A 20,983-nucleotide genomic window follows, 5' to 3' on the forward strand; every position below is an offset into this window, starting at 1 on the left:
CTGGACAAAAACACTGCTTCATTTAAACTGTCAGAACATAACCTAATTTTGGAGGTTACCTTAAATTTCTCCCTGTAATTCTACCTTTTCCTGCAAGTGTACCTATTCACCTGAAGTGTTCTGTCAAACGCTGTGAACATGCAAATCACCAGCCTACATGGCCCCTGCTGGCTGGGCAGGCTTTCTTCCTTAGGGACACCTTCTGACAGCTTCACTCTGGCCCTGTGATCCTCTGCTTCTACTTACAAGTTAACCCTGTAGCCAGGTCACATAGTCCCACCCCTTCAGAAGTAAACCAGTAGTCCAACAAACAATCGTCCTTCGACCTCCAGACCCCAGACTCACTAGTCCTTACCCATGTTATCAGTGGGTTTCAATAGTTCTTACCCCTTATCAGGGGATTTCCACTTCACCTTCCAGCGTGGGCTGGTAGGGGAACCCAAGCTGTCCCTCTCCCCTGGGTTCCAGTCCACAGATCCAGTAATAAGTAGTCAAGGCCTAACTATGCATATCTCGGATTGCCTTCCTGTACCGCTTCCTACCTTCTACAGCTTGTTCCCAGGCTCAAGGTATATCAACTCCTCCCTCTCCAAATGTCTTCCATAGGCTCACTGCAGAACTTCTTAACACTGTCTGCCCACCCAGTGAGTTCTACTACAGGAGAGTTTTCTCTGTTTCCCTGCCAGGGCAGTTCCTGACTCAGCTGACGTTTTTCTGCCCCATGCAGGCTTCCACTCCTCCCCCAGCAGGGAGAATCCTAGGTGGACTCACTTCCTCCCACTCTCCTGCCCAACTGCTTTGGGCTCCTTGTTGCAGGTTACTGTCCTTCAGGAAAGCTCTGTCTGCCAGCAGTCCCACTCAGCATCCTGACTCCAGCCAGGCTTCTCTCATTGAGTGAGAGCCAGCGGACTGCTTTCCTGTATCCTACCCTGCTCCCCCGGCCCACTGGGGATATTAGTTGATTGCTCCTTTGTGGAGCTATGAGCACAGGCATGTACCTGGTATGGTTCACCCCCCTTTCCAACACTTGCCCCTTCTGCAGCGTGAGGGAGACCCTGGCACACTTCTACCTCGAGTGCACCAGGTTTCAACCCCTTTTCCAGCTCCTCCAGAATCTTCTCCTTGGGTTCTGGCTGCACTTTTCCCTGCACCTCCTGATATTTGCATACCCCATCCATGGCCCCATGAAGTCTTGAGACCTCTCATCATTGTCCTCCTGGTGCTTGCCAAGGTGGTCATCCCACACAACAGGAGGAGGAAGCTGGACGGGGAGTTGCTCTGCAACTGTGGGACCTGTTTCTGCTCCTCCCTCAAGTCACATATCCAGGCAGAGTTCATCTGGGCGGTGTCCATTGGCTCACTGGATGCCTTTGAAGAGCAGTGGGTGCTGCCTGTGGTTCTCTGCTCAGTATCTCCCTCTGGTTCCCTGATTTTGACCCTATCACCTCACTCCCATCCCTGTTTTATCATTCGTTGCCTGGGTCCAGTGGTTCCTCCCTGTAGGTTTGGGGGGGGGGGGGGAAGAAGGCGCACTGTGTCCTTTACACATGGATAGGATTGCAGGTGCCTATTCCGGGCAATTCAGTGGGTCCACCTTTCCTTAGGTCTTTCATTTTAAATGTGGTCCTGAATGTCAAAGCATTAGGTCAACCATCCTTAGCCTTTATTAGAGGTAGGAAGGATTCAATTGCCTCTTTAATAAAAGGGGTGTGTGTGTAGTGGGGGGCGGGGGAGTGGGACTAGTCCACACAACCACACTGACACTGATTCCTCATTTAAAGATAAGAAAATATTACTACCTAGAGTGTGTTTTTAGTTATTTAGGACTCCATTTGAATCCCATGCTAGGAGATGGCATGACAGTGTTTCCTTATTCATTTTCAGAGTGTAAAGGATTCAAGGTTGAGGTAAAAAACTCAGATCTCACAGCTGACCTTCTACAAAGCTCTCTACTTATCATACCTTAGCCTTGCAGACTAAGGAAGACTACAATAAATTAATCAGGTAAGAAAAAAGGCAGGTTCATGGGATTCATTTTTGCAATATTTACTGAATTTTTCTTAAAAACTATTTGCGTATTTGCAGCCTGTGCAAATTCATTAAAGTTAACAGGGTTTGCATTCTGATTGAACAGATATTGGACCAAGGAAATTGCTTTCAGTGTTAGTAAAGACAGATTTGGACATGAATAAATATTCTTTAATAGTAACCGTCTTTAGCCACAGTGGATATTAGATTTTTCAAAAATGGGATTTTAACACCTCACAAAATGCCATTACTACATTTAGGGCCCAATATTGTATTTGAACTACCTGTGCGACTCTGAGTGTGTGCACACACACACACAAAAGCAGCTCTATAAATTATACACTTTGACTTGATCTTGTTCCTAATCACTTCTGTTGGTAAAACTCAGATTAACAGTAGGGCCCATTATTGGAGTAAAATTTACTGTAGTTTGTAGTGCAAGGTAAGATTGCAGCACTCAAGTGTTATATCCAGGCAAACTTTGCATGCCAGCACTTTATAGTCTGTGGATTACATTTAGCCATAATACATCATCACTGAGAAGATTTGCAATACTTTTAGATTGTTTAAAATAGCCCTATGTTTTTAAACCTTCTTTTACTTCTAAAAAGAAAGATCATGGGGTGGTCCTTATTGCAAACTCCAGCTATTGTCTAGAAAGTTTTTCTTTAAATTAAGCTTTTTTTCTAAATTAAGGAGAAAAAAATCTCAGAAATTGTTTCTCCAGTGGCTTTTAAAAAGCCTTTTACAATGAAATTCTCTCCCTGTATGAATTTAATAGGCCAACCTTTTCCTCCATGGGATTTTTTATTGTGTATGGGACCATTAAAATTGGGGTTTATAACTGACAGTCCATGATAACACACCTACTGAGTACTGTTAAATTAAATGTCTTAATTTAATCATATAGAAAGCTTGATCCTGTCAACCATTAACTACCATGTGTTTAAAGTTTGCAAGTTTTAAAGTCCATAATTATTGAGCTAAATCAAAATATATTATCTATAAACTTGATGTTTATACTGTAAGATTCTACTTTCAGATGCAACTTTATAATTCTGTATATGAATTATTGCTTCATTAATAACCTGTGGCAGAGCGCCGACCTGGTTCCCATGGGTCCCACGCTTCCAGGCAGTTTATGCTAGCCTCAGAGGCTCACTGCGACCCTCCACATAGCCCTTCTTTCTCTAGGGCTAGGGCTACAGTCTACTGAGCCCTTTTCATCATAAGCCAGCAAGGAGGTTGGTGAGAGAACTCCCACAGTCTCTGTTGTCCCTAGGGGCTTATTCCAGTACAGTTTCATTTCCTGTCCTGACAGGGGCCTGTCTTCCCCTCCCAGGAGGTGTTTCAGTGGTGGCGGGTTGGGGGGAACCCAGGCCCACCCTCTACTCCAGGTTCCGGCCCAGGGACCCTAATGGTAGCAGCTGTTGGCAGCTAACCTTACACTGACAGAGCTGCTACATTTCCCTGGGCCACTTCCCCACAGCTCTCCCGCTTCTCTCTTCTTCACCCTTACCTTAGGGCTCCCTTTTCAGTGGCTTGAGGGTGTGTTCATTAACCAGCCCTTCAGCCACACTTCCTCTCTCCTGGCTCTTTTCTGCCTGACTGGAGTGAGTCCTTTTATAGTATCAGAGGGGCCTTAATTAGAGTCAGGTATTCACATTAGCTTAACTGCCTCACCTGACTCTTTGCAGGCTAATTGGAGTCAGGTGTTCTCATTGGCCTGGAGCAGACCCTGTTCTGGTCAGTCAGGGAACAGAAAACTGATTATCCAGTGGCCAGTATATCTGTTTTCGACTACTCTGCTGTAGGGGACTGGCGGCAGGCGAGCTCCCTCCCACCCGCGCTTCAAGCCATCCGGTGGAGCGCGGGTCCGCTGCTCTATCTCGGCGTTTATCTTTCTGCCACGCATCCGTCTCCGCCGGAGAACTGGCAAGGTTTAGAGGGCAGGGTGACAGAGCGGCTCCGGAGATGGACGGGACTGCTCCGGTGTCTGTCCTTTCGAGGGCGGGCACTGGTGCTCAATCAGCTAGTCCTGTCCATGCTCTGGTACCGGCTCAACACCCTGGTCCCGGCCCCGGATTTCCTGGCCAACCTCCGGAAATTGATTCTGGAGTTCTTCTGGTCAGGACTGCACTGGGTCTCTGCAGGGGTTCTCCATCTGCCCCTGGAGGAGGGAGGGCAGGGCCTGAAGTGTCTCCGCACTCAGGTCCATGTCTTCCGCCTCCAAGCCCTGCAGAGGCTCCTTTATGGTGCAGGTAGTCTGGCATGGAGCATATTGGCGCACGCCTTCCTGCGCCGCCTCCGAGGGCTCCGATATGACCGGCAGCTCCTTTATCTCCATCCGAGGGGTCTTCCGCGAGACCTCTCCGGGCTGCCGGTCTTCTACCAGGACCTCCTCCGGACCTGGAAACTCTTTGCAGCGACCAGGTCCGTGGCGGCCTCCGTGGAGGAAGACCTCCTCGCGGAGCCCCTGCTACACAACCCCTACCTGCGTGTGCAGGCGGCGGAGTCCCCCTCGGTGCGCCAGAGGTTGGTCCTGGCAGAAGTCACCAAAGTCGGAGACCTCCTGGACTACGACCGGGGAGACTGGCTGGATCCCCTGACGCTCGCTCAGCGCATGGGGCTCTCCAGACCTCGTACTGCCCTGCGCGTACTTCAGGAGGTGAGGGCCGCTTTGCCGCCCGCTGCTCGGGTTTACCTCGACCGGGTCCTGCGAGAGGGCGCGCCCCGCCCACCCTCCACCCCAGGCCCTCCAGACCTTTTCATCGGGCCCCTGCCCCGTGGACCCGACCGACCCCCCCGCCCCTTCACCGTGAGCCGGCTGCACGATCTGCAGCCGGTCCGGTTCCAGACCGCGCCAAAACAACATCTCTACACGCTCGTGCTCCACACCCTTCATGTCCTCACCCTCGCGTCCCGCCCTGACACAAAGTGGCGGGATCTCCTGCCACCTCTAGAGGGTGAGGAGCCCCGGTGGGCCAGCCTCTATTCCACCTTAGTCCCGAGGCGCCGGGGATATCAGTTGGCGGCTCCTACACGGGGCCGTGAGCACGGGCGTGTACTTGGTGCGGTTTACCCCAATCCCGGACACCTGCCCCTTTTGCGGCGTGAGGGAAACCCTGGCGCACGTCTACCTGGAGTGCACCAGGTTGCAGCCCCTATTCCGGCTCCTCACCAATATTTTATTAAGGTTTTGGTTGCACTTTTCTCCTCACCTTCTTATTTATGCACTCCCTATCCATGGCCCCACTAAGTCGCAGGACCTCCTGGTCAACCTCCTCCTGGCCCTGGCTAAAGTGGCCATCTATAAAACCAGGGTGAGGAGGTTGGCCGATGGAGTCTCCTGCGACTGCGGGGCCTATTTCCGATCCTCAGTCCGTTCACGCCTCCGGGCGGAGTTCCTCTGGGCGGCGTCCACCGACTCCCTTGACGCCTTTGAGGAGCGGTGGGCGCTGTCCGGGATCCTCTGCTCGGTGTCCCCGTCCGGTTCCCTTTTTTTGACCCTTTGACCGCACTCCCGTTCCTGTTCTTCATTAGTTGTCCCACGTAATCATTTGGTTTCTAGGTTCTGTGGATCCCCCCCTTAGGCTGGGGGGGGATCCTTTAGCAGTGGGCGAGCTTTGCCCGCCCACTTCCTGGACCCCAATAGGACTACTCTGCTGTACCCAACTGGCCTGGGTCTATCACAAACCATAATAAATTGTGTGGCTAGGGTACAATAATTACATCTTTAGGGCATTACAAAATGCAAGATAGACATGCTAATTCCCTGAGGTTATGAGTAGACCTTGGTAACCAATCTCTCAAGTCATCTTTTTGCTAATATTGTAAGTCTGGTCGCTATTGTAGAGAAGTGCTCACTTCAACCTAATAGAAAGAGACAAAGTTGACAGTTCAAAATGATAAATAAAAGTTTTAGGTGAGAAGTATGAGCAAAATAATGTGACCCATTGCATGCTCTGCTTCTCTGTACCACTGTGTTAAGTATCATCTCTTTTTTTTGAAGCAGACATAATGAACCAAGACCTTTGCAGTCCTGGCAAGTTGACATTTATTTATAAAAAGCACAACAAGATAAGGTGGTCTATTGGAGCAGTACAGAGGGGGGCAAATTCAACCTTGACACTTGTAGGCGTAACCCTAGTGATTTCAACTGACCATTTTAGACAAGTTTTTAATTTGGTCCATAGGGCAAACCTGAGATATTTAGGGCTGGATTTTAGAGGTATTTAGGCACCTAAAGATGCAGATAGGCACCTAGTGGGACTTCAAAGCACCGAGGTGCTTAGTTCTCATTGTAGGAATTAGGCATCTAGGTATTTTTGACAATCCCACTTGGTATCTAGCTACACATCAGATAAAATGGATTGGGAAAGAATTTAAAGGAGGTATTCTTTAAAGGAGTGGAAATTTGGGGGGTCGGGGGTGTCTGGGCTTCTATGACTCGTATGGCACCAAGCCAACCTCCTCTTTTATATCCCCCCTTAACCCTCATTCAGGGGGTGGGGGGGGATGGCAAGGTGCCAGCAGCAGGTTGGTGGGGGACCTGGCTGACAGCATCCCCCCTCCAGGTATATGTAAACAATTACAGAATTACCTGCACTGTACACTTTTATCTGTCATGTACTCCCTGACATTTAGTAATAAAGTTGCAGCCTAATTAAACCACATCCAGTGTTCCCTGCCCTTCATCTGACATAGATGGACAATGGAGTCAGAGGGAGAAAAAAATCTTTTCACAGTAACCTTGGTAATTAGCTTAGAAATAGGACGTCAACAGAAAAATAAAAGCAATGAACCTGATTCTGATCTAATGTACACCAATTTTACACTTGAGTAACTCCACTGATTCCAATGAATTTGCAAATGATTTGCACCAGTGTGATCAACAGTGGTGATTTACCGCAGTGTACAAGGTTAATTATGTAAAGTAGATACCAGATACCAGTAGGACCAGATTGCACAGAGGTATTGGAGAGGGTTTGCTTATTCTTCTTTATTTATTAACTGAAATGGAAATAAACTTACAATAAGTTAGTGCAAGAGGACAAATAATTTGGGTTCAGATCTGCAGTCATTACTCCAGCACAACTCCCATGGAAATGAAAGGGAGTTTTACTGCAATAAGGAATGAAGTTAGTGGGAATCTTTCCATTGACTTCAATGGCAGTTGTATCTGGTCCTTAAGAAGCAAGAAGCAAGGCTAAGAAGAAAGTCAAATCTGACAGTAGCCTCTGTCTCCCATGACTATGCAACAACGTAATGAGCAGCAGCAGTCACAGTACCTATAAGGGGCTCAGAAACCAGGACTTTAATCAGGGCCACCAATGTTATTAACGATTTGAGAAGCCAAGGTCAGAGGACAATTCCACTGTCACATTTCCGACAAATCATCAGCTATGTGTGACCTGCCCCATGGCAATGGGGGCAAAGAATAGCTTGGTTATTTAAAATAACTCAGCTCACTACTTTGTTTTGGTAGCAACAGTATAATGAACAACAAAAATAATTAGTGTCATAGGTTTTACAGTTACACTTGGGTGGGTGATGGAGATCTTACAGAGACTGGAATATCATTTGAATTATTTCCTGACTTGGATTTCTTTATGGGAGGGAAGCTGGGATACCTGCCGAAGTTAATGTTTTGTTGTAGCATTTGAATGTCTTTCAATTAAACGTCGGGGAGCCAAAAGCCTACGATAGGGGCTTTTCTGTTTCTTTCAATTTCTATAAATAAGACACAAAATAATCCTGTTAATATTACAGAGTTAAACACTATGTGAACACAGGGAAAATACATTACATAGCAGATAAAACAGTTCAGTAGAGGACAAAAGGCATGGGAAACTTTGGAAAGGTCTTCATTATTGTAGGTTTCAGAGTAGCAGCCGTGTTAGTCTGTATTCGCAAAAAGAAAAGGAGTACTTGTGGCACCTTAGAGACTAACAAATTTATTTGAGCATAAGCTTTCATGAGCTACAGCTCGCTTCATGAATAAATAAATAAATAAATTTGTTAGTCTCTAAGGTGCCACAAGTACTCCTTTTCTTTTTTCATTATTGTAGAAATTTGTGTTTGCAGGCGGCCTGGCACCATGCAGATATCAGCCTTATACTGTAGCATTTTAAAGGCACTGCAGTGATGAATAAGTCAAGAAAAATATTGCCATGTATTTAATCCTTTAAAAATGACATACATGAATTCTAGATTTGTTCAGAATTATTGATTTTTTAATAGCCTGGTGAAGCATAGGTTCTCCTTTTCTCAGTCTCAAGAAGAGTGTTTCACCAAAAGTTATATCTGGAGATACACAGAGGATGAAATTCTGGGCAGCCAAGAGAAAAATTGTCTAGGCATGGTTTGTCCTCCTTTACCTTTGCAACTAAACCATGTTTAGCATCAGCTCAGCTGCACCGTTTGCTGGCCTCCATTGTGAGCATTATTTATTATAGTGTAGACAGGGCTCAAGACAGAAAATTATTTAGAAGAGATAGCAGCAAATGTGAAGTTCTCCTCCTTGCATTGACTTACGTGGTGTATGAAATTCTGAGGCTATGCTCCATTTACCTCAGAAGTATGAATGCGAGTCCCTTGAAATTAAGTCAGGAGCTGGTTCAACTAGTGTGACCAGATGTCCTGATTTTATAGGGACAGTCCCGATTTTGGGGTCTTTTTCTTATATAGGCTCCTATTACCTCCACTCCCTGTCCCAATTTTTCACACTTGCTGTCTGGTCACCCGAGGTTCAACTAACTACTGCTTCTATCATCACAAACTTCTTGCACAGTCTAGAGATTTCAGACAGTATTTGGCGGTGTGCCTCTGCTACACTACAAATAATAATATGCATAAATTATATATATTTGCTTTGTGTTCACCTAGGATGGGGTGTGCATACCCCACACTAGGCTGGAAAGGGTTAATCCCACACTATGGGCGGAGGAAGTTCCTCCCCTCAGACAGTGCTGGGCATGCTCCAACTGCTGTGCTGGTATAAAGGAGAGCAGCCCAGCTCAGTCTGGGCTGACTGCTAAGGAGGAAGGATGTTTGGTGGAAGCCCCAGCCCAGGAGCTGTCACAGCACTTGCCTGTGGGAGCTGGAGATTCCAGAGACCTGTTGCCTACAGCTGACTGGTCGGAGTCCCAGGGAATTACCAGCACCAAGGAGCCTGGAGACCCTGAGGTCATATGGACTGCAGTTTAAGGAAGCCTGGCATGAAGTGACCCAGAGAGGTGGAGTGAGTGGTATCTCCCACCTGGGTAAGGTCAGTGTGTTGTAGTTGGATTCCCTGTTGATGCAGTGGTGGATCACTCTGCCACTGTTAGGGCCCTGAGTCATGACCCAGTGGAGTTGAGTGGGCCCAGATCCCTCTACCCTGTTGTCACCCCCTTTTAGCGATGGCCATGGATTTGGCCATTAGACCACTTTGCCCTGCCCTTGAGGGCTGCTGCATTGACTCTGGCCTCTAGGCCATGCTGCCCTGCACTCATGGCAGCCATATTGTTTTGGGCCATTAGGCCATGCAGCCAGAACCTAAGGGCCACTTTGACTGGCCATTGGGTGGCACTGTTGAGGCCCAGGACAGTCTAGTAGACTGTAACTGTGGTGTCAGAGCAACCATGATCTACCCCTGAGGGGTATGGGGTGTGCATACTCTGCCACATAGTCACATTTTAATAGGACTGAATGTTTTCAAATAGTTTCATAATCAGTTACCATTGCTTTGTAATTCCTAGTTTGCAGCATGATTCACTGCTGTTCTGCTGTATAAACTGGCTACATATAACTTTAATGTACCACTGATTAGAAGAAGCCTTATTCACATGTAAAAATCAATGGGTAGGTCCCAGTGTGAGGCCTGTAGTAGTCCAGGCATGCATTATGCTTTCCTCTACAAAGAAGACAACCACCACAAAAACACTGCTCAAAAGACAGCCCATGGAAATTTCTGTTCAGGTCAGTGGATTTATTTCTGTTTTACACTTTTGAGTAGAGAGAATTGGGGCCTAAAATTCTCTGGATTAATCTGTTGTGGTCTGTTTAGACACTTATGGCTCAGTGCAGAGTTGAGAATAGGAAAGCCATATTTTTCCATTTCCCTCACTTGTCTCCCACCTGTTTTGTCCTTTGCTTTTTTTTAAAAAAAATGTTAGCAGTATATTCAAGAGGCTCATCTCCCTCTATGAAATAATTTACTCTAATCAAAATGGCTATTTGTCTGTTTACAGTCTTCCTTCCCTCCCTCTCCCATCACCAGCTTCTTCCATTCCTCTTCACCATTAAATATAGTAAATAATTTTGCAGGATCTCAAAAATATCCGGTTCTCTACTTAGCGAAACACCTGCTCTCCAGTAGTAAAGTGGAAAACAGTTTTGTTCTTTCAGACATTTGTTTGCAACTGGCTTTCCAGCTAAATTGTGCAACTGGCACACTGTTTTTAAGGGATGACACATTTTTTAAGATTCACTGAAAATTGGCAACAAACTATTGTACAACCTTGATGTGATACTGCCTTTTGATTTTGCAGAAAATATTTTGCAAAGTTAAAAGCAAGATTTGCCTTACTCAAGTAAATGCAGGACGAAAGGGAGGATGTAAAAGCAGCATACCTGGTCCAGCATCAGGAGTTGTCTACTGCGTCAGTTTCATCTCACTCTACCCCATAGTGTCTCCTCTGGCTGAACAAATGATTTGGGGTTTGTTGACTTGACCTTGGCAAAGTAAGAATCCTGGCTGCCCAGACCAAATTAAAAGAATACAGACAAAAAACAAAATAGACCTTTATCAGCCCTCCTCAAACTCACTAGTTCTTTCCCTATAGGTGCAGTATGCCCATTCCATCTCTGTAGGTGGCACTGAGACATCCTCTGCTACAGACTCTAGCCCTGGACTCCTAAAGCATGGGCAGTAGTCTGCTCTCAACCTAGGACTGCCCTGCTCCACTGACTCCTAGTCATTTCCTCCAGTGCTTATTGCTGGTCAGGCTTTCTTTGCCTCTTTTCTGGCTTCTTCTGCTAAGCTCCCACTCAGCCCAGAGCCACAAACAGTCCTTCACCAGTTCCAGGACAGCTTCCCAAATGTAGTGCTGCTCCTGCTAGTTCTCCCTCTGCTAAGAACTGGGGGCCTCTTATATTTTCCAGCAGGCCTGGTTTGAAATCATCTGCTCTCTGAATTATGTGATCAGGAGGTGGTGGGAACCAGGCACAGGTCAGAGCTTGGACCTGAACCTCTTAAAGGCCCAGCAAACCTTGTGATACAGCAGGATATATAGCCCTTTCGTGGCATATCCTACCACCCTTACCTCCTTGGAGTAGTGTCTGATGTCAATAGGACTACCCATCAAGAAAAGTACTGCTCCATGGAGGTAAGGTAAGGGTGACAGAATCTGGCTGTTAGAGGAGAAGAAGATATCCAAGAACATGATGGCACTAATTACGAGTGCTGACAAGTGAGTTTCTGAAAAAACTATTTCAGTCTCCTAAAGAACACTAAAGTGCGTGTTGTGTAAAATTATACATTGTATTATTCCAAGGTTTAAATACCATGCTTAACGCCTGCAAAAGCTCAACAACATCTCGACACCCACATGATTGAGAAAAATGAAGAGCTTGTTAAAAACCTTGGAAACAATAGCACAAACTTTTTGTTGTGCACTCTATACTTGGGACAGTTAACGAGTCAGTTAACATGTTAATATGTTCAGAATTTCTTATCTAAATAGATCTGGCTCAATGATTATTGCAAGCCATCAGTCACTGGTATTGCTCCAGAGAACACGTACTGTCTGAATTGTACTTGTATTCATTAATTCCCTTCCACGTCACACATAAATATGGTACTTGACACACTGTCCTTGGTGATGTATAATAGCAATCTGCTTCTGACCTCAAGGTCCCTTTCTTTTTCATGTGTGCTACACACTGAAACTTCAGGAAGCTCATTTGCATGCTTATCATGGAACTAGTTCTCTCTAACAATCTTTGCTGAATGATAAATAGTTAATTACTTCTCAGATTATCTTTTTGTTCTGAAGATCAGTCCTTCCTTTGGAAGTTCTCGAAGAGTGTAGTTTTTAGAAGGACATGCATGTAAGAATGCCTAGATTTTATGGACGGGGGGGAGAGAGTATCTGCCTCCCATACATATACTGAAACAGGATATACTTAGTTCAGGCTATTAATGCCATTTTAAAGATCTCCAGCACTAGTTGCTGTTATATGTAGAAGGCTAGTGTTTTATAACTCTCCAGGCTAAGAGTGAGGAGATGTTTGAGGAAAAAGCAGCTTGTTGAAGGAAATTTAAAAATCTCTAGTTTAAATACACAATGGTGACTTGATATTTAGTATAACCACTCCTATTAAAAATAAGATTGATATAGCATTCTGCCCTCATACAGGCACCACAGTAAATTGTCCCTGGCCCCTGCATGAATTTGCAAGGCAGTGAGGGCACAGGGAACTTCCCCTCTTGCACTGAAGTCCTTGCACTCACTGAAGATCTAGCACCCAAAAGTGATGAGAAGAAAGAGCTATATCTGTGCCCGTATCTCTGGCCCCCATGAACAGGAGCATACATTCCACTCACTTCAAGAGTGGAACAGTTGTCACATTCCATCTGCTTTCCTGGATGCAGTGCTTATAGCAGGTCTCACTAGGGTGTTGGTCTCTAATACCCCCCCCATACACCATTGCACGTGAAGCTTAGTGATACTACCAGAAACAAACACCTATCAAATTCTAATGGTTAAGCTGGAACTTAATAGCAAAAGATTATGAAAGCACAATTAGTGTTCTAGTTCTTCTTCAAGAGGCCATTTTCCTACCAGTTATGTTTAACTGCGACTAAGGAAAATCCCTCACTGATGTAAGTACAAAGTTTTACTCAGTTTAACTCTGACTAACATAAAGACCCACATCCATTTTGGGTGCTAGGGCTTTAAAGACTGCAAGGACCTCAACGCAAGAGGGGAAGTTATTTATGCCCTCACACATCCCTACATACTAAGTGAGTGGTTCTCAAACTATGACTTCAGTAGTTCATGGACCTGCAGCAATGGAGTCTTTAAGCAGTGATATTTCCTACTAGTCTTCACCCAGTCCAGAAACTTCTCCCTGTGACCTAAACCGAAACCCACATCATGAATCTTCATGGCTACCTATCCCTTACATCACATGTATTCCCTGACACCTACTCATATCCCATGAAGAAAAGGAGTACTTGTGGCACCTTAGAGACTAACCAATTTATTTGAGCATGAGCTTTCGTACAGTATGCATCCGATGAAGTGAGCTGTAGCTCACGAAAGCTTATGCTCAAATTGGTTAGTCTCTAAGGTGCCACAAGTACTCCTTTTCTTTTTGGGAATACAGACTAACATGGCTGTTACTCTGAAACTTGTCATATCCCATGGGACTCCATACTGACTCCTCGGGCATCTCAGGAGGTGCCTTAATAATTTTATAGGCGTCTCACTCAAATGACTTTCTTCAGAAGAACAGTGACTTGGGATACTTGGTCATGGAAAAGCATGGTTTTGAGGTCAGGAGACTCCCGCCGATCTTGCCCCTTGGAGTGTAAATATGAGAAATAATGTTTAGAAATCTGAGACACATCAGTGCTCCTCTGTAGCTGCCATAAAGAATGGATGCCTGAGAACCTAAGCAGGCAGTTCTGGGGTAAGCTTCTCAAATATATGGGACAGAGCACTAGCCCTGGCTGGTGTTTAAAGTTCAGCGACCTAGAATCAAAAAACTAAGACTGGTTTTAGGGTTACTTGTTTGTTCTTTCCTCTTCCTGTTTATCTCTGTAGAAAACTCCTTTTGAAGAGTAACAGTGATTTCTGTAGTGAGGGGAACTAACCAAATAACTGCTGAAAGGCAAATATGTGCAGACTTGCACAGCTAATTTTATAAGTCTTCCCATTGTACTTTTCAGGCTGCTGACCAATCCTGATTTTCTGTGATTCTGAACTGTTTCGAAGTCTGGGAAGTTATAGCAGTTTATATTAGGGAGACAGGAATGTCAAAATTTTCAATAAACAATATTTCTAATATTTTGATAATAATTTCAATAAAAATCTTCATAAAATTGCTGAAAATGAAAAAAGTGGTGCTGCAAATTTGAAAAAACAAATGATCTGAATTATTTTGTGAAATATTTTTCCTCAATCAGGCAGTTTACTGCAGCAGTTTGGGTTCACTTTGGCAAGGAAACTCTGAAATGACGAGGCATTAGCATTTAACTAAAACTGCAAAATAACAGACATATCTTTATTATCAAAGAGAAGCAAGCTACACAGCTCAGCCCTGGGTCACTGATGGCAGGCAGCCCAGAAATAAATAGGTTTCAGAGTAGCAGCCGTGCTAGTCTGTATTTCTGAAAAAAGAAAAGGAGGACTTGTGGCACCTTAGAGACTAACCAATTTATTTGAGCATAATAAGCTTATGCTCAAATAAAAGCTCACGAAAGCTTATGCTCAAATTGGTTAGTCTCTAAGGTGCCACCAGTCCTCCTTTTTTTTTTTTTTAGAAATACATAGTACTCCATATTAAAAGTGGGGAGGCAAGAAAGAATCTCCTTATCCTTCTTTCAAAGCCCTGACAACTCACTGATTTTAAAAATGTATTCTTCTCTTTAGGCACCCCAGTACCAGCTGCCACCCTTCTGATAAAAGGAAGATTGGCTGAGAATCCAGCTGTTCTTTCATTGGCCAGTAGATCACCATGATCAGAGTACTTTCGGTTTATCTATACTGCAGCTGAGAGGGCGCCTCCTGTCCAGGTAGACAGACTTAGTCTAGCTCTGCTAGACCTAGCATGCTACAGGTTCGCTGCAAGGACATTGCAGCACTGACACTCACTCTAGCCACCCAAGCTCGGAGCCAGGGCAGGTTTGACTTCAGGAGGCTGAATGCCCACACTGCTATTTTTAGTGCACTAGCGCTAGCAGAGCTAGCACGAGTCTGTCTGCCTGGACTTGGGGGCATGATCCCAGTTGCAGTATAGACATACCTGTATATGCCAGGGGGTTGAGTGCAGCTCCATGCTGTATGGCTGAGATGGCTTGAGACCTCATCTGTTCTGCACCTCTCATTCAGAGAACAGAAGAGCCACAGAGCTAGTCCCTTCTGTGGCACCTAAGTGGAATCAGTCTAGATGCAACCACTGGAACTTGGTAGAAAACTGAACCAGTTAAGAGACTGATTCATCTGTGGTTCTTTGTGGATCATTTCCCCTTCCTAGTTAAATCTGAATATAACATGTAAGTGAGCGACTCACAGGTGTGCCCCTCTGCAGCTGAGCACAGTATAGCAGGCTCTCCTCCTTTAGTGTCCACTGCTGACAGCTGCTCTGGCCCTGTGGGGGCTGCTTCTCCTTACAGTTTGGCTCTCCAGCCAGGTCACATAGTTCCACCCGTTCTGGGGTAAACCAACTGTCCAACAAACAAATGTTCACGGACCTCACATTGGAACTAAGGTCCAACTCCTGACTTACCTCTGGTATCATGGGGTTTCAATAGGCCTTAGCCCTCGTCAGGAGGTTTCAGCTCCACTTCCTTCAGAACGCGAACCCAGGCCATCTCTCTCCACTGAGTTCTGGTCCAGGGACCCTTTAAAAAGCAGGCAAGGCCTGACTATATAGACCCCTGGCTGCCTCTCTGGACCACCTCCTACCTTGCCCTATCTTGTGCCTCTGCCACAGATTCCTCTTGGCTCACAGGGTATCAGCTCCTCTTTCTTTAAGTCTCTTCCCAGGCTCACTGCAAAGCTCCATAGTGCTTTCTGCCCAAGCAGTGAGTTCTGCTGCAGGAGAGGTTTCTGTTTCCCCTGGCAGGGCAGTTCCTGACTCAGCTGGAGTTTTCCTGCTCTCTGCAGGACACCCCTGCCCCCCCTCCCCCTCCCCAGCATGGAGAATCCTAGCCCTGGTCTACACTAGGACTTTAGGTCGAATTTAGCAGCATTAAATCGATGTAAACCTGCACCCATCCACACAATGAAGCCCTTTATTTCGACTTAAAGGGCTCTTAAAATCGATTTCCTTACTCCACCCCTGACAAGTGGATTAGCGCTTAAATCAGCCTTGCCGGGTCGAATTTGGGGTACTGTGGACACAATTTGATGGTATTGGCCTCCGGGAGCTATCCCAAAGTGCTCCATTTTGACTGCTCTGGACAGCACTCTCAACTCAGATGCACTGGCCAGGTAGACAGGAAAAGAACCGCGAACTTTTGAATCTCATTTCCTGTTTGGCCAGCATGGCAAGCTGCAGGTGACCATGCAGAGCTCATCAGCAGAGGTGACCATGATGGAGTCTCAGAATAGCAAAAGAGCTCCAGCATGGACCGAACGGGAGGTATGGGATCTGATCGCTGTATAGGGAGAGGAATCCGTGCTATCAGAACTCCGTTCCAGTTTTCGAAATGCCAAAACCTTTGTCAAAATCTCCCAGGGCATGAAGGACAGAGGCCATAACAGGGACCCAAACCAGTGCCGTGTGAAACTGAAGGAGCTGAGGCAAGCCTACCAGAAAACCAGAGAGGTGAACGGCCGCTCCGGGTCAGAGCCCCAAACATGCCGCTTCTATGATGAGCTGCATGCCATTTTAGGGGGTTCAGCCACCACTACCCCAGCCATGTTGTTTGACTCCTTCAATGGAGATGGAGGCAATACGGAAGCAGGTTTTGGGGACGAAGATGATAGCTCACAGCAAGCAAGCGGAGAAACCAGTTTTCCCGACAGCCAGGAACTGTTTCTCACCCTGGACCTGGAGCCAGTACCCCCTGAACCCACCCAAGGCTGCCTCCTGGACCCAGCAGGCAGAGAAGGGACCTCCGGTGAGTGTACCTTCTAAAATAATATACATGGTTTAAAAGCAAGCATGTGAAAGGATTACTTTGCCCTGGCATTCGCAGCTCTCCTGGATATACTCCCAAAGCCTTTGCAAAAGGTTTCTGGGGAGGGCAGACTTATTGCGTCCTTCATGGTAGGACACTTTACCACTCCAGGCCAGTAACACGTACTCGGGAATCATTGTACAACAAAGCATTGCAGTGATGTTTGCTGGCGTTCAAACAACATCCGTTCTTTATCTCTCTGTTATCCTCAGGAGAGTGAGATATAATCCATGGTCACCTGGTTGAAATAGGGTGCTTTTCTTCAGGGGACACTCAGAGGAGCCCATTCCTGCTGGGCTGTTTGCCTGCGGCTGAACAGAAATGTTCCCCACTGTTAGCCACAGGGAGGGTTGAGGGGGTAGCCACGCAGTGGGGGGAGGCAAAATGCAACCTTGTAATGAAAGCACATGTGCTATGTATGTAATGTTAACAGCAAGGTTTACCCTGAAAGAGTGTAGCCAGTGTTTTATAAAATGTCTTTTTAAATACCGCTGTCCCTTTTTTCTCCACCAGCTGCATGTGTTTCAATGATCACAGGATCTTCTCCTTCCCACAGGCTAGTGAAGATTAGAAAGAAAAAAAACGCACTCGAGATGAAATGTTCTCCGAGCTCATGCTGTCCTCCCACACTGACAGAGCACAGACGAATGCATGGAGGCAAATAATGTCAGACTGCAGGAAAGCACAAAATGACCAGGAGAGGTGGCGGGCTGAAGAGAGTAAGTGGCAGGCTGAAGACAGGGCTGAAGCTCAAATGTGGCGGCAGCGTGATGAGAGGAGGCAGGATTCAATGCTGAGGCTACTGGAGGATCAAAACAATATGTTCCAGTGTATGGCTGAGCTGCAGCAAAGGCAGCTGGAGCACAGACTGCCACTACAGCCCCTGTGTAACCAACTGCCCTCCTCCCCAAGTTCCATAGCCTCCTCACCCAGACGCCCAAGAACACGGTGGGGGGGCCTCTGGCCAACCAGCCACTCCACCACAGAGGATTGCCCAAAAAAAGAAGGCTGGCATTCAATAAATTTTAAAGTTGTAGACTTTTAAAGTGCTGTGTGGCATTTTCCTTCCCTCCTCCACCACCCCTCCTGGGCTACCTTGGTAGTCATCCCCCTATTTGTGTGATGAATGAATAAAGAATGCATGAATGTGAAGCAACAATGACTTTATTGCCTCTGCAAGCGGTGATCGAAGGGAGGAGGAGAGGGTGGTTAGCTTACAGGGAAGTAGAGTGAACCAAGGGGCAGGGGGTTTCATCAAGGAGAAACAAACAGAACTTTCACACCATAGCCTGGCCAGTCATGAAACTGGTTTTCAAAGCCTCTCTGATGCGTACCGTGCCCTCCTGTGCTCTTCTAACCGCCCTGGTGTCTGGCTGCGCGTAACCAGCAGCCAGGCGATTTGCCTCAACCTCCCACCCCGCCATAAACGTCTCCCCCTTGCTCTCACAGATATTGTGGAGCACACAGCAAGCAGTAATAACAGTGGGAATATTGGTTTCGCTGAGGTCTAAGCGAGTCAGTAAACTGCACCAGCGTGCCTTTAAACGTCCAAATGCACATTCTACCACCATTCTGCACTTGCTCAGCCTGTAGTTGAACAGCTCCTGACTACTGTCCAGGCTGCCTGTGTATGGCTTCATGAGCCATGGCATTAAGGGGTAGGCTGGGTCCCCAAGGATACATATAGGCATTTCAACATCCCCAACAGTTACTTTCTGGTCTGGGAATAAAGTCCCTTCTTGAAGCTTTTGAAACAGACCAGAGTTCCTGAAGATGCGAGCATCATGTACCTTTCCCGGCCATCCCACGTTGATGTTGGTGAAACGTCCCTTGTGATCCACCAGAGCTTGCAGCACTATTGAAAAGTACCCCTTGCGGTTTATGTACTCGCCGGCTTGGTGCTCTGGTGCCAAGATAGGGATATGGGTTCCGTCTATGGCCCCACCACAGTTAGGGAATCCCATTGCAGCAAAGCCATCCACTATGACCTGCACATTTCCCAGGGTCACTACCCTTGATATCAGCAGATCTTTGATTGCGTGGGCTACTTGCATCACAGCAGCCCCAACAGTAGATTTGCCCACTCCAAATTGATTCCCAACTGACCGGTAGCTGTCTGGCATTGCAAGCTTCCACAGGGCTATCGCCACTCGCTTCTCAACTGTGAGGGCTGCTCTCATCTTGGTATTCATGCTCTTCAGGGCAGGGGAAAGCAAGTCACAAAGTTCCATGAAAGTGCCCTTACACATGCGAAAGTTTCGCAGCCACTGGGAATCGTCCCAGACCTGCAACACTATGTGGTCCCACCAGTCTGTGCTTGTTTCCCGAGCCCAGAATCGGCGTTCCACAGCATGAACCTGCCCCATTAGCACCATGATGCATGCATTGGCAGGGCCCAGGCTTTCAGAGAAATCTGTGTCCATGTCCTGATCACTCACGTGACCGCGCTGACGTCGCCTCCTCGCCCGGTAGCGCTTTGCCAGGTTCTGGTGCTGCATATACTGCTGGATAATGCGTGTGGTGTTTAATGTGCTCCTAATTGCCAAAGTGAGCTGAGCGGACTCCATGCTTGCCTTGGTATGGCGTCCGCACAGAAAAAAGGCGTGGAATGATTGTCTGCCGTTGCTCTGACGGAGGAAGGGGCGACTGACAACACGGCTTACAGGGTTGGCTTCAGGGGGCTAAAATCCACAAAGGGGGTGGCTTTACATCAAGGAGTAGTTCAGGCAGGACTTCACGGAGGGTTCCAATAAGAAATGGTGCACCTAAGTTATTGTTCTTATTGGAACAAGGAGGTTAGCCTGGCCTCTGATTGATACATGGCTAGATTTACCTCGCTGCACCTTCTCTGTGAGTGACTGCAGTGTGACTAGAGGAATGAGTCCCCTAGACAGGGGAGGAGGCAAATGAGTACAAAACAAATCTGGTCTCTTTCTTGTTTTGATCCACTCCATCTATCTTTTACATCTTTGGCTGGCAGCAGACGGTGCAGAAGGACATATTGCCTACCTGCTCACCATAAGACGGTTCAAAAGGACTGACTGCCAGACTTAAGAGAATGACCTGGTCAAGTCACTAAAAATGTAGTCCCTGCACCCATGTCTGCCCAGGTGCTCCTGATCGACCTCACACAGGCGACCAGGAGTACCTCGGACATGACGAGGACGGCTACCAGTCGTATTGTACCGTCTGCTGCCACAAGGCAATGGGTTGCTGCTACTGTGTAGCAATGCCGTACCGCGTCTGCCAGCACCCAGGAGACATACGGTGACGGTTACCTGAGCGGGCTCCATGCTTGCGGTGGTATGGTGTCCGCACAGGTAACTCAGGAAAAAAGGCGCGAAACGATTGTCTGCCCTTGCTTTCACGGAGGGAGGGAAGGGGGGACTGACGATATGTACCCAGAACCACCCGCGACAATGTTTCAGCCCCATCAGGCATTGGGATCTCAACCCAGAATTCCAGTGGGCAGCGGAGACTGTGGGAACTGTGGGATAGCTACCCACAGTGCAACGCTCTGGAAGTCGACTCTAGCCTTGGTACTGTGGAAGCACTCCGCCGAGTTAATGCACTTAATGCACTTCTGTGGGGACACACACACTCGAATATATAAAACCGATTTCTAAAAAACCGACTTCTATAAATTCGACCTTATTCCGTAGTGTAGACATACCCCTAGAGGACTCACTTCCTCCCACTCTCCTTCCCATTGCCTTGGGCTACCTTCCTTCATGGACGCTCTGTCTGCCATCAGTCCCACTCAGCATCCTGACTCCAGCCAGGCTTCTCTCACTGAGTCAGAGTCAGCAATCTACTTTTTCTTCCTGGTCAGCCCCAGCAGGGCTGGGTTCAGCCCTTTTAACTCCCTCCTCTCGGTGTGACACCTATTGCCAGTATATTAGGGCAAGGCTGACTGAGCCCACAGGTTCTTATTAACCCCTTCTAGCCCAGCGTGGGTTTGGTACATCCCATCACAAACATCAGTAAACATTCTTGGTTGAATTGTCCAACTTTTACTGAAAACTTTTTACCCAAAGAACAAACAAGGCAATTTCT

This window comes from Natator depressus, chromosome 1 (genome assembly GCF_965152275.1).
Source record: "Natator depressus isolate rNatDep1 chromosome 1, rNatDep2.hap1, whole genome shotgun sequence".
NCBI lineage: Eukaryota > Metazoa > Chordata > Testudines > Cheloniidae > Natator > Natator depressus.